A 13,923-nucleotide genomic window follows, 5' to 3' on the forward strand; every position below is an offset into this window, starting at 1 on the left:
GATCTTAAAAAGTAACTCACTGTCATAAACGAGAATATTTCTGCAATAACCATGCCGTGCCTGGGTTATAAAGGAGGGATAAAGGCCTACTGCTATAGTTAATTGGAAATAAAGGTGATTAGTTTAGCATTGAGAAGTGTGTGTATATGAGAAGGAGAGGGGGGGAATCTAATGCACATACATTTGGTGTATAAGGCAGGCTTGCTAACCTCCAGGTGACTCCTGGATATCGCCTGCTATTAAAACTGATCTCCAAATGACCAAAATGAATAGGTAGCCCTGGGGAAAATGGCTGTTTGGAGGGGGATCATTATATTTCACAGAGGTCCCTCCCCTCCCCACACCATGCCTTCACCAGGCTCCACCCTCAAAATCTCCCAGCCAAGACCTGGCAACTCTAGCATATGCAAAGGCTGACCAATGTCTGTTGGGACTACGTAGATCCTGAGGTTTTTAATGTATGGGATGTATCCTGCCACTGCAAAACTTTCAAAGAGCCTCTGCTTAAACAGAGCTTCTTATGCATAGTGAACTCCAGAGGAGGATGTTTCGTAAAGCTATAAGATGGAAAACCTAGAAAGGCTCGCCTGGCCTCAACCAGGGCCAGGGCCTTTTTGGTCCTGGCCCCAAACTGGTGGAATGAGCTCCCGGAGGAGCTGTGGGCCCTGCGGGAGTTTTCTATGTTCCGTAGGGCCTGCAAAATGGAGCTCTTCCGCCAGGTCTGCGGTTGAGGCCGGGCGGCAAGGGAGAGCAGGGCCCTCCAGGGAAGTGGTGGTAGCAAAGTCAACCAGCACCCTCTACACTGTCCCCTCTAGGTGGTGAAGATTTGGGGTTTTGCCTAGCCATTTTTTGCCATTTCATCTTGGTTTTATGGGGAAGGATATTTGTATATGTACTAGTTTTTATATTGCTTTATTGGATTGCATTTTGGGGTTTTTATTGAGTGATGTAACCCATCTCGAGTCTTCGGGGGAGGCGGGTAATAAATAAAATGATGATGATGATGATGATAACAATAATAATAATAATTAAAAATAATATCTGTAGATAGCAACATGCTCAGACTAGTTCTGAATTCCATTCTGCATCTGGGCTGTAGCTGAATGCTCCTCCATAAAGACTATTGTTTCCTGTAGAAAATGAGCATATCAAAGGTAGCTGACTTATCCTAAGTGGATGTGCAAGGATATTGGGGTTTTGTTTATAAATCCCCCATTATTTATTTACAAAATCAATATACCTGGCTTTCTGTCCACATGGCTAACAATTTAAAACACAGCAAAAAAAAAAAAAGAAAGAAAAAAGAAAAAAGAGGGATCATAAAATCAATTAAAACCAAAATAGCTAACTCCCCCTCCATATTAAAATCCCAGCCATTAAAAGAGGAGACATCAAGTGAACACCAGACAAAATTTTCAACTGCTGCTGGAAGACAGTGATAGAAAGGTAGAGGCTAATATCCCTGGGCAGTACCATAAATTTGGTGCCACGACTAAGAAGGCCTGTCCTGGGTTGCCACTCATAAGAACACAAGAAAAGCCCTGTTGGATCATACTACTGGGTCCAGTCTCACACAGTGGTCTGCTGCTTCCTTTGGAGCACCAACAACAAGACAGAGAAGCTGAGGCCTCCTGGATTTGGAGTAGTTCTTCTTAATGCGGAGGTCCCCCTCAGTCACCAGAGCTAGTAGCCACTGATACTTATCCTCCATGAATTTATCTAATCCCCTTTGAAAGCTCTTTATTCCTGTGGCCATCACTACATCCGGCAGCAAATTCCCAATTTTAACCACTTATATAAAGTAGTACTTTCTTTTTTCCGTCTTGAACCTACTGACCACCAGCTTCATTGGATGCCATCAAGTTCTAACCTCAGAAAGCACCTGAAACGGCTTCAGAAGATGAAGATTGCAGTGGATGGAACATTCCTGGACATTTTAAGGTGGGACTTGGTGTGGTTTGGAGAGCAGAATCTATCCACCGAAGCAGCCATTTCCTCCAAGGGACCGGATCCTTGAACTCTGGAAATCAATTTGACCATAATAGCCCAGTCATGGAAAAGAGGGCAGGAGGTGGAGCGGAATTGGTGGGACAAAGAAAATAGACAGAAACATTACAGATAAGGGAAAAGGTGACTCAAAATCGGCTTCCAGAAAAAGACTCACGTAAAAGTAATCTCATACGCAATGCAGAAAAGAGGGAAGGGATGTGAACACTAAAGGCACAAAGGTACATGTGGAAAACAGAGATGAAGGAATGTGGGGTGAGCATGGACGAAAAAGAAACATCCGAAAACGACCATTGTCATGGAATGTAATTCTATCCAACAAAGCATGCAGGTGCACCCAGGTAAAATGCACCAGGGCATCGTAGCGATGCAAGTTATACATGCAAATTGCAATTATTTATTTTTATTTTATTTATTAGATTTTTATACTGCCTTTCCATATGGCTCAGGGTGGTTTACATATAACATCACAGGGGGATACATGGAATGACCTAACATATAACACAATCAAATACAACAACAATAATCGAGCAGAGGTTCTGAATAACACAATTTCAGTGATCGTAAACAACAACAATATAACAGGAACGGTAACTTAGCTAGGGCCCCCAGAGAGGTCAGACTGGTTCTGTCTGTAGATGTTATTTGGGTTTGGTCAGTCTCAGGCAAATGCGTGGTGGAGGAGCTCCCTTTTGCAGCCCCTGTGAAATTGGGGGAGTTCAGGGAGGGCCCTTACATGCCGCACTGTGAACTTTTCTCTATTTATAAAAAAAACAAACACAACTGTTGTGTCGACCATACATGACGGATAATATGCAAACCACAAAGAAACCTCCAATACAAAAAATTATACAAATTGAAAAAGTATGCATACAATGTATCCAAAACCTACAAAACTATTCTCAAATACAATCTACTCTATAAATTGTCAAAAGCTGGGGTAGCCAACCTGTGGTCCTCCAGATGTTCATGGAGTACAATTCCCATGAGCCCCTGCCAGCGTTTGACCACTACCCCTGGTCAAAAGTCACAAAAGCACGTCACCTAATGTCTCCTCATAATCAATCACAATGTAGATAACGCAACTCCCAACAGGACCTAGAAGCTCAGATCCTTAAGGATCTTTGTGGCAAGAGCTACACAACGTTTGCCGTCTTTACTGATAGTCTGTGAAGGAGTCCAGGTGTACGAGGTTGGAGAGTAACTTAGTCTAAGTGCCTGCTTGTGGCACAGATGGCCAGCGAAGCTTTTGTTTCTTCTTTTCCATAAGTACAACCAACTTTACATTTAAGGCCTAATTCAGTTGTTTGCTCCTCTCTATAGTCCCCTGCAGAAGCTGATGCGAAACAGGGTGAGCTCCTTGGTCTTTTGGGAAGTTGGCACAAGAGCCTCTTGTGGCGCAGAGTGGTAAGGCAGCGGCATGCTGTCTGAAAGCTCTGCCCATGAGGCTGGGAGTTCAATCCCAGCAGCCGGCTCAAGGTTGACTCAGCCTTCCATCCTTCCGAGGTCGGTAAAATGAGTACCCAGCTAGCTGGGGGGTAAACGGTCATGACTGGGGAAGGCACTGGCAAACCACCCCATATTGAGTCTGCCATGAAAACGCTGGAGGGCGTCACCCCAAGAGTCAGACATGACCCGGTGCTTGCACAGGGGATACCTTTACCTTTATATTCCCCTGCGAAACACGGTGAGCTCCTCAGCCTTTTGGGAAGTTGGGTGTATACATTGTGATTGACTGTGTAGACTGTATTTGAGAATTGTTTTGTAGGTGTTGTGTATTGTTGTTAAAATTGTATGTATACTTTTTCAATCTGTATAATTTTGTGCATTGGAGGTTCTTTGTGGTTTGCGTATGACCCTTTCCCCGTTTTTTCGATCACTCACACACGATGGCCTTGTTCATGACGGGTCTTTTGTCAAGGCGGCCCCGTCGAGAGACAATCGCCCAAACACGGCTTCTCGAATGTTTTAAAGTTAATCCAATAAACAAAAAGAGCCAGAAGAAACCTGGAAATCACCAGATGGGCTGAGTGGTGAAAAGAACCTCGTCCAAACCCAGGGACCTTCTCTTTGGCAGCAAGAGCCATTGGAATTTTTGGACAGATTCCCCATGCATGGTTGGAAATGCCTTTGAGCCCTGCATTTGGCTTGCATGTGTGAAGTGCTGTTATGTGCTTGTAAATGTGCTAGTATCAGGGCTGGAAATCAATGGATGGAAATGCAGGAAGGTGGCTGTACAACCGCGGTGTACCCTTCCTGGGGCTTTTCGGCCACCTGTAACCAGCTGTACTCTGTCGGAAGCACATTTTCAGTCCTTTGTCCAATCCCCCCCCCCTATAATTATATGCATTTGGACTGACTTTTGCAGAAGGTATCCTCTCCTCTCATGACTATGGGGAAAGCCATGACTGTTTCCCTCGTTTCTCTTCACGCTGTTGGATGAAATGGGCAAAATCGGCCTTGTCAGATGCTCTGGTTTTCTGATCTGTGCTCTTCTCTTGCCATCACTGACACTGCTTCTCTAAGGAGGGGAAGGGAAGGGAAGGGATGGCTTTGTCTTAGGTCTACCCTAGCATGAGGGTGGCCAGTGCTGGGTTGAGTCCGGGGCGGGTGAGGTTGGAAGAGGAGGAAGGACCTCAGCAGGGTACTATGCCCTTCAGCCAAGCTCCAAAGTAGCCTTTTCCCTCAGAGAATCTAGGTTATCTGTGTTGTGTATGTGGATCTGGTGAGGACCAAGCTTGAGGTCCAAGGCAAAATCCAGGTAGACGTGAAACCAGCCAATGTGCTGCAAGGATCTCTGTCTGTGAGATCCAGTCAGTTTAAATCAATCATGCTTGATCTGGCCAATAGTGCACAGTCACGGGTGATCCCTTTGTCTGTTTTGTGTATAAAAGTTGGGGATTTCTTGGGAGGGGGGGATGTCTTCTTGTCACCTGCCACAACATGTACTCAGTGCTGAGGTCACTAATAAAAAGCTGTTTGTTTGCCCAGTAGCCTGGTGTTCCTTCCATGAATGCATGGATATACTACCAGCAATGAGGATGGGATCATGATGCTAGCTATGGAATCCTGGTAAGCAATTACCTATAGCTGCTGAATCACTGGTGCAGAGCCCTGCTGCCCAGGAGGGACAAACCACCAATTCCTTGCCACCAAGGAGGGGCAAATCCACTGATAGAGACGATCATTTGTTCAGTGCCCGATCTTCCTTGCATACTGAGGAAATTGCTGATCATCACTGTTGGATGGTAGGTGAATTCCCTCTAGCACAGGCTGTATTTTGGAGATTTTTGGTGGGGGGATCACTTGGGCATGAAACTGGAGTCACTGTGGGCGAGCAGGTAGCTGCGAGTTCTTGCATTGTGAAGGGGGTTGGACTAGATGACCCTGGAGATATGATTCTATTAATCTTCCAGAGGCACTTCAAGGCCTGCTGGTTTCCCAGGCCTTTTGAGGGGGTTTGAATGGCAGGCAGCTTTTAAGGGGGCAGGGAGAGAGATTTTGTGGTTTGTGATTTTGTGTTGTTAAACTGAACATTTATTCCACTGTTATTTTAAGCCACCCTTGAACTACATGGGAAGGCAAGATGTAAATGTGTTAATACACAAGCAAACAATCACTGGAGTTCCCATCGAGTCCAGAAGAGTGGCCAACATCCAGATGGCAGCTCCTGCTGGAGATCTCCTGGGATTGCAAATGATCTCTAAGCACCAGGATCCATTCATCTGGAGAAAATGACTGCTTTGGAATGGGGAGCTGATGGCATTATACCCTATTGAGGTCCTCCCCTCCTCTCCCCCCCCTTCTCAGGTTCTACCCTCCAAATTTCTTGGCATTTCCCAATTCAGAGCCTGTAAACCTACCCAACAAGAGTTTAGGGCAGGGGTAGTCAATTCTGGGAATTGTAGTTCATGGACATCTGGAGGGCCGCAGTTTGACTACCCCTGGTTTAGGGCATAAGTGTGTGAGAGTTGAAGCTGCCTTCATCAGATGTGAAGACACGCAGTCCTTTCTTTTTGAAGATTTCTAAAGTCCACTGTGATGTTGGGGAAGATGCCGGTCTTCTGCTTGGCCTTGGCCTCATCCCAGGCTACGAAGGCTTTGCTCTCAAGCAGTAGAGTCAGTCAGTGAAGGGTCATTACCACTGAGTGTTCTTGATCATCGTGGTAGAACATAAGGGTAAGGATCAGCTAAGCCTTAAAAAAAAAGTGTTGATTTATTCCGACCCTCAACACTGTGCTCTTGGACAATGGTTTGATGACCTGTGAGTGTGTTGAAAAAGCCTAAAACAAATACTAAATATAATCAATATATATTTTTTTAAAAAGGTGTGGGGGGGAAGGGGAGTCGGCAATGAAAATGCATGACCTTCACATTCCTTCAGGGTCAAGCCATTTATCAAATTCTCTTGCTCTGGTTTCAATTAAACCGCTTTGAGTGTGTGTGTGTGTGTGTGTGTGTGTTTGTGTGCGTGTGTGTGTGTGTGTAAGGGACTTTATTTTAGCAGGTTCACTTGCCTCAGTAGGAAATAGAGGACTTTGGCCTAATGCGTCACCTTAGTGTCGGCCATTTGAGCCTTAGAACAAATACCAATCATCGCTCTTTGGGAGAAGAGGGAAGGGGGGAAAAAAGACCTGTTCTGTCAAGGTAAACGGTTGTCGGCAATGACTGTGGTAGAGTGGGTGATAAATCCCATTTTATTGCTGAAACATTCCAGCCTCTCTGCATGCCCGACAGCTCTCCACATTCTCATACACATTTGGGCAATTTCGGCAGTATGTCCATCTGGTTCTTATTACCTCACAACCTGCCCATGTCTGATCCATGGAAGAAGAAAAAACCTCTCAGGTCAAAAACAGGGAAAAGAGACAAGAAGGACAGAGAGAAATGGCCAGGGGAGTCCTTAGGTTCATCGCTCTGTTGCTGAGAGCCTATGTAAATATCGCTGAGCAGCTGAGTAGCTGTGTCACCCATGTACAGTCTGCACCGGCCTAATTAATTCAGAGCTTTGGGTATTTGTTTGGACACCTGCCTCAAAAGGTGTGAAATCTCTATTGGAGCCAGTTCAGACATGCAAGCATGTTCTCCACAACCCCACCCCCTCCACAGAATGTCTCCCAGCCACGCCCAGAGATGTCAGGGATGATTCAGGCTGATTCTGCACTGGGTAGATGGCTGGATTAGATCAGAGGCAGCAAACATTTATGACGTAAACTAGCAACCAAGCCCATTGCATTCAGGAATACAACGGGTGCTAGATTGAGGGTGGGGTGGGAGAACTCTGTGGATGGCCTCTCCCTCTCCCCAGGACCTGGAAAGGCTGAAGGCTGGAGGCCCCCAGGCAGGGAACTCACCGGCAGGGGCAGCTCTCACGCGGCAGGGACCTGCAGCCTCCGAGCCTCGGAGGGACGTAGAGGGAGGGGGGTCAGCGGTGGGGGACAGAAGGCGATTGGCTGGTTGCTGGACAGACAGGCAAGTCAGTTGGAGGAGGAGGCATGTAGGAGCGGGACAGATACACTCTTCCTACAAGGCGTTACCAGAAACATATTATCTGGAACAGATGTCACTTAGTTGGGCCAGGCTGCGTGTGTCATAAGCTGCAGTGCCAGGTATGGGCAACAGAAACTTTAGAAAGGACACCAGCAAACCCAACTGCCACTATTATTTTATACTCAATATCCACATCCATCATGCTGGCAGGGGCTCATGTGAATTGTAGTCCATGTACATATAGAGAGCCACAGTTTGGCTGCCCTTGGCATACAGGGACAGAATGCCCGCCTCCGTCCCCTGGCAATGAAGGCTGCTCACGGACCATATAAGAACTTGGGGGAGGGGGCAATTCCAGCCTGTAGGTCGTATCTTGGACATCCCAGGGTTAGATGGCCCCTTCCAACTCTATGACTGTGTGATGGAATGATGGAGAGAAGGTTGACAGGAACTTCAGTGGTTCCCTGCCTGATTACAATATCAATTCTTCTTCTTCTGTTGATGGTCGAGTGGAGGAAAGTGCTGTAAAGATGTGTCCAACTCATGCTGAACCTGTAGGATCGGCAAAACAAGAGAATAACAAGAGTTGATTTACCATTCACTGCCTCTGCATAGCAGCCCAGGAGTTTTTGGAGGCCTGCCATACAATAACCAGGGTCATGGACTATCTTTTGCTAAACCCTTTGTGAGGAATGCAGCTAAGTGTCCTTCCATGCTGGTGGTACTCACAGTTTTGCAGTTGTTTTAGGATAAGGGGTATTGGACAAGATTGGTTTGAAAAGCTGGTTGAATCTTGCAAAGTTTCAGAAGGGAACCCTGCTGGTCTCCAGCAGAATGTCCAGATTTCTAGTAGCCCCTTAGAAACCACCAAGATTTGGGGAGGAATGAACTTGACTCTTCAAAGCTCATACCCCCGCCCCAAATCTTGTCGGTCTTTAGGGTGTTATTGGGCTCAAATCTAACATATCTTGCAAAGCATTACATTGAAATCTCTGGATGAGAGCAACAAAATACAAAAACTCTGGTTGTCAAAATCAAAATTTTTGAAGAGCAATTCATTCCAGATTTTCAGAATTCAGCCTGTCCTGAATTGAACCCTGAGCCCACCATTAACCCACAAAAAGCTTTCTAATGAATGTTCTGTGATCTTTCTGTACAAAGGGTCTCCAAGACTGTGCAAATTGATCCTTGGAACAATAATAAGTAGAAGTTTACTTTAATGATAGAAATAATTGATACTTGAACACTGAGAGTGATTTTGGCACCTGAACAACCTACATCTGAATGACGAGACGGCTTAAGATCTGAGCAAGAACCAAATTCGTTAGCTGACCAATTCTTGCTTAACTTTGAATGCAAGTCCTCCTGTCTTAGGAGGCACCGAATGGTAGAAGTGCAAACATTTCCTCATCAGGGTACGTAAGCCAGAGTGGCATACCCTCAAGAGCCCTGATCTGGACGGCCCAGGTTGTCTGGATCTCATCAGGTCTCAGAAGCTAAGTAGAGGCAGCCCTGGTTACTAGTTGAATGGGAGACCACAGAAGAAATTAAGGGTCATTCTGTCGAGGCAGGCAGTGGCAAACCATTCTCTGTCTAAACTGTAAAAGACTGCCATAAGTCACCAGTGACATGACACTAGTTCCCACCTCCATGTCACCAGAACCCTAGAAGATGTCCTGCAGCTGTTAGACTTAGGAGATTGGGTGGGAGTGTCTGGCTGTAGGCTTTTCTGCCTCAGTGCAAGAAACAGACGGACTAAAATGAGGCACATTCACTGTGTAAAGTAATACATTGCCTGCAATTTGCAAGTCTTATAAACCCAGATCCTCTTTATCATTCTTATTTTGTGTCTCCCTTTTCCTCTTTTTCGCATTACCTTCCAGCCAGACATTCTTTGTGATCGCCTGCCTGGTGCATGGCATCAGAGTCCGATTTCCTTCTTCGTTCAGCCATCAATTATATGCATGCCAGTACAGCCTTTCCGGCATCTTGTATTTACTAAAATACATGCGAGGGTCTTTTTTTAAAAACAACCGAAAGAGAAATTTGTTCCCAGCAAGAAGAGGAGGCTAAACTGCACACCCGCAAACAGAATTACCATCGAGAAACCACAGAATGCATGACACATCTCCCGATTCATCCAATAAATCATCACCAGCGTGTTTTTAAATCCCCCAAACCAAAATCTGTTTGGCAAATTGACTGGAGAATTCATTTGGCTCTTAAAAACAACAACAAACAAACAAAACCCGGAGACCTCCTTTGAAAAATGATACAATGTAAATAGTTTCACAAAGCAACAGGCTAATCAATCTCTCTTGCAGAATATAAATCAGAGATTTCATTAACTGCCTGGTAGCCAGTTTAAATTGTGGTCCTGCCCATAATGTCTGTCTCTCTATGTATGTCCGAGTTGTATTAAAAAACCTTTAAATGACTTTGTAAAACCAGCTACATCCAGCTATTATAATAATTAATGGTGGTGTTTTATAAATCAATATATGTATTCTTGATAAATTCATATCCAGTTAATGGTGTAATTTAAATAAAAAATTAATGCAATAAAGGACATGCAGAAATAGGCAGAAAATCTTTAAAGGTTAAGAGACAGATTTGTCTATATTCTCCCTCTAAACCTTTTTTTGGGGGAGGGAGGGAGGGAAAGAGCATCTGCTGATAAGCTAGCTACCATGGTCCTACAAGAATAAGCCTCATATTATTATTTGCTTTAAAAAAATAGCATTAAAAACACCATTAGTAATTCTGCACGCTCAAAGCCCCTGAAAGCTGTACTTTTGCAGAAAATGCAAGTTACAAATCTGGTCCGAGCAGGCATTCTCAATGTGGAGTCAGAACAAGAGAAGAAGAAAAATCTTGTAAGACATTGCAGTAATTTTTTTTTTAATTTATGAACTTTTCCCCCCAGTACTGGGTAGCTGCATGTTCTCTGTTACGTGCACACTCCCAAAGTCCATAAATATGAAAATGTAACTCCAAAAGCATAAATGCACAGAAATGGTTGTGTAAATCCCCAAGAATGTTGTAAGGCAACAGAAGTATGTCCCTTATCTGCTGTTCTAAGTACAGTTAATCCAGTTTATTCAAAAATATAACATGGGAGTAACTTGGAATAAAAAAAAAAAACCAAGCCCTTGACATCTCCCCCTCCTTCCTTCCTTCCATTGCATGCTCAGATTAAACTGCATGAAGATTCTTTATGTGTTATGTTATGATTTACATTTTATTTATAGTCTGCATCGAAAACTGTATCCTAGAGAATAACACGGGACTTAAAAAAAAAAAAACCATACAATTCCTATAGCGCGTTGTCATCCTGTTGTGATCTTAAACGCTGAATAATAATCGTTGGCTTGTTTATGTATCGAACATTAGGCAGTGAATCGCCTACCAAATTATGCAAAAAGTTAAGCATGAACCCATCTGCGCTGACACGAGGCAGAAATGTTATTTTAATCTGGTGAGATTTATTTCTGACGGTTTCTCTTAACATTGCATTTCCTTATTTAGAACAGTGAAAGCGATTCGTCCAGTCTCTCTCGATGGGAATGGATGATTTCAATGGGGAACCGGGGGGGGGGGGGGGAGGGAAGAAAGGAATGGGTTTCCTGTCAATCACAAGCTTTTTGTTTCTAAGTTTATATTAAATTTACAACAGGCATCTATTTAACTGAGCTCATGACAGGGAGGAAAAAGAAACGAGGCCGGAAGGGGAAGAAAAAAAGCGGAAAGAAAACTACGGTTACATCTTTAAAAACAAGCTCGAAATGCTGCCATCCAGTGAAGGTGGGTTTTGACTGTTGACCCAAGTCGTAGATTGCTAGGAAGTCTAATTTAATTTAATTTAATTAACAGCCACGTTAACAGACAAACTGAAATATGTTACGATTTTTTTTTTAAATCTTCATCTTCCATTGCAAATATTTTGTTCCCCCCTTCTTGAGATCACATGCACTGCTCTTGACAGACAAAAAAAATTAAAATTGTGTTCTGTGGGTTAAAAAAAAAGGTGACCATCCAGTAGCTACGAATCTGAGGGGGGGGGGGGGAAATCACTTTACTGAAGGTAACTTCTTAATTGTGTTATGGCTTTCTGCTATTGATGCAGGCTGCCTTGACACCGTGACCTGCTAACAAAAGAAACTTAATTCATAATTGGTGTGTGATCAGAAGTGGAAGGTTTTTCTTTTCGCGTTTTCAGTCCCACCCGGCCTATTCAAAGGTCTCCGAATCCAGCAGCCCGTTTAAAACAAAAACAACAAAAAAAAGGAAAGAAAAAAAAAGTATTTTCACTTCATGGGAAGATCAAAGCTCCTGGTCATTTTGCTAAAATTTCTTGCCCAGTTTGTCTGTCAGGCAGCCTGATCTATAACCCAGTTACGACATCATGTGTAGATTTAGGGGGATTTAGTGCTATTAACTTCAAGGGGCCTCTGACTAAATTCCTATAGATAGTTAATTGGCACATGGAAGGCACTTACTCCTGGAGCAGTCCCTTTTTGACTTCAGTGGGATTACATTGGGCTGGGCTGTTTAAAAACGTCCCCCATCTTGAAATTAAAACGAGCTCAAAGCCAAGTCAGGGAAGCTTAACCGGGTTCAAGATCTGCCATTTATGCCTTCACGGTGCTTTTTAATCTCGCTCGAGGCAAGTGAAGTGGATTACCACCACACCCTCCAAACCTCTCAGAGTCTAAACTCACAGAAGAACATCCATGCATACAATCGGACTATTCAGCCTGTACAGAGCTCTCCATCGGCAGAGGTTTATGTCCGCAAAACCACACGGTTAAAGCCGGTAAAACGACGGAACAGTGTCTCCCTCAGAGCTTTTCCCTTTCCAGGGGAAGCTGGAAGCATTCAGGGTGCTCTGTGGCCAATTGAGCAGATGAAGACCAAGCGCAGGTAACTGCTGCCGTCACAAAACGAACGTACCAAATAGTGAATAAAACCCCATTCACCCAACCTCTTTCGAGTGATACCCTGTTTGGAATCTCTGAATTGTAAGAGCAGCTTCGGAAGTGTGTGCGGAAATCGGAATGTCATTCTCAGGAGCGGCGCAATTCCATTGGCTTACAATAGCTGACAGGTATGAGTGTAACGGCCAGCCCACCCCTGCCAACTGCGTCAGACGACTGGCGTCAGGGAGAGAATTTCAGAAAAAAAATCCATGTCTTCGGCGCATAGCACAACTACGTTTCTTCTCCAGGTACGCTGCAATTACCAGTTCGGCACGGCTGAAAAGCGTCACTGCTTATCAAGATGCTGAACCTTTCCTCTCCGGAGGAAATATGGATTGCTGTGCAACCATTGCTTGAACAGGCCTGGTGGACTGAGGAACACGTCACCATTTAAAGAGGCAGGGAGCGGTGAATCTTGTTGCTCTTTCAGCATTAGGAGACATAGTCTTTTTAATTTTTTAGGCTCTGAGGGAGGTTAAACAGGAAGGGGAGGGGTGGAGTGCGGGGAGTCCCACACCAAAGATCAGCGTGCAAAAAGAAAACGAGGAGGAGAAAATCTGATTCCAAAAGCAGCACCAATTTTCTTTCACGTGTCACCGAGAGCTGGTAATATTTCTCACTTAGCAAACAGCAAGGGGGCCAGATCTCCTGTGGCTTACACACAGGTAAGCCCCGGCTAGAACTGCACGACGGTTTTCCAAATCTCGTATAAAAGCAAGCAAGGTGGGGCAGGGACAATCCAAACAAAGGACGTGCAAAGCAATTTCATTTATTTTAATAAAGCTCCCTTCCTCCCCCCCCCTCCCGGAGCATTTTGCGGGCTTTGTCAAAGTGAATGACAACAATTTGGCCAAGTCTCTCTCTGAGACACACTCGACACTGACAGGCAAATTATCAGAGGCCCTGCACTCCTTATTATCAGAGGAGAAGTCATCAGGAGGACGCGTGGAAGATCCCTCTCCCTGTCACTATTTGTCAGTGGGACAACGGCCACTGCCACGGGTAGCTGACAGGTAATTTCAACAATAACAATTACTCCCATTACTAGTGTCATAAACAATTCGCCCAAGGCATGACAATAGCAAAGCTTTTAAATTCAATGCCATATAAATAAATGCCAGCCTGCTAGCGAGTAATTTAGCTCCAATCAAGCTTTGGCCCCCGTATTAATATTGTTATCACATGAAAACGGAAAATTGAAAAATTTCCCCCCCTATGTTAATGAATAAAGAAAGTGCGCAAGGGCTAGTGAAGAACAGAACCACAAAGCCATGTCTGTGATATATTTATATATGCTGTTTCATATTAAGATATCAAAATCATGGCTTGGCATGTTTGGCGTTCGAGAACATTGGAATTCTGCTGGGTTGGTGGTTCTTCTCTCATTGTTAGCGCATATTCGGGGGGGGGGAAGCATCATCAAAATCCACAGATATGTATGCTTTTC

Source organism: Paroedura picta, chromosome 1, assembly GCF_049243985.1.
Source record: "Paroedura picta isolate Pp20150507F chromosome 1, Ppicta_v3.0, whole genome shotgun sequence".
Taxonomy (NCBI): domain Eukaryota; kingdom Metazoa; phylum Chordata; class Lepidosauria; order Squamata; family Gekkonidae; genus Paroedura; species Paroedura picta.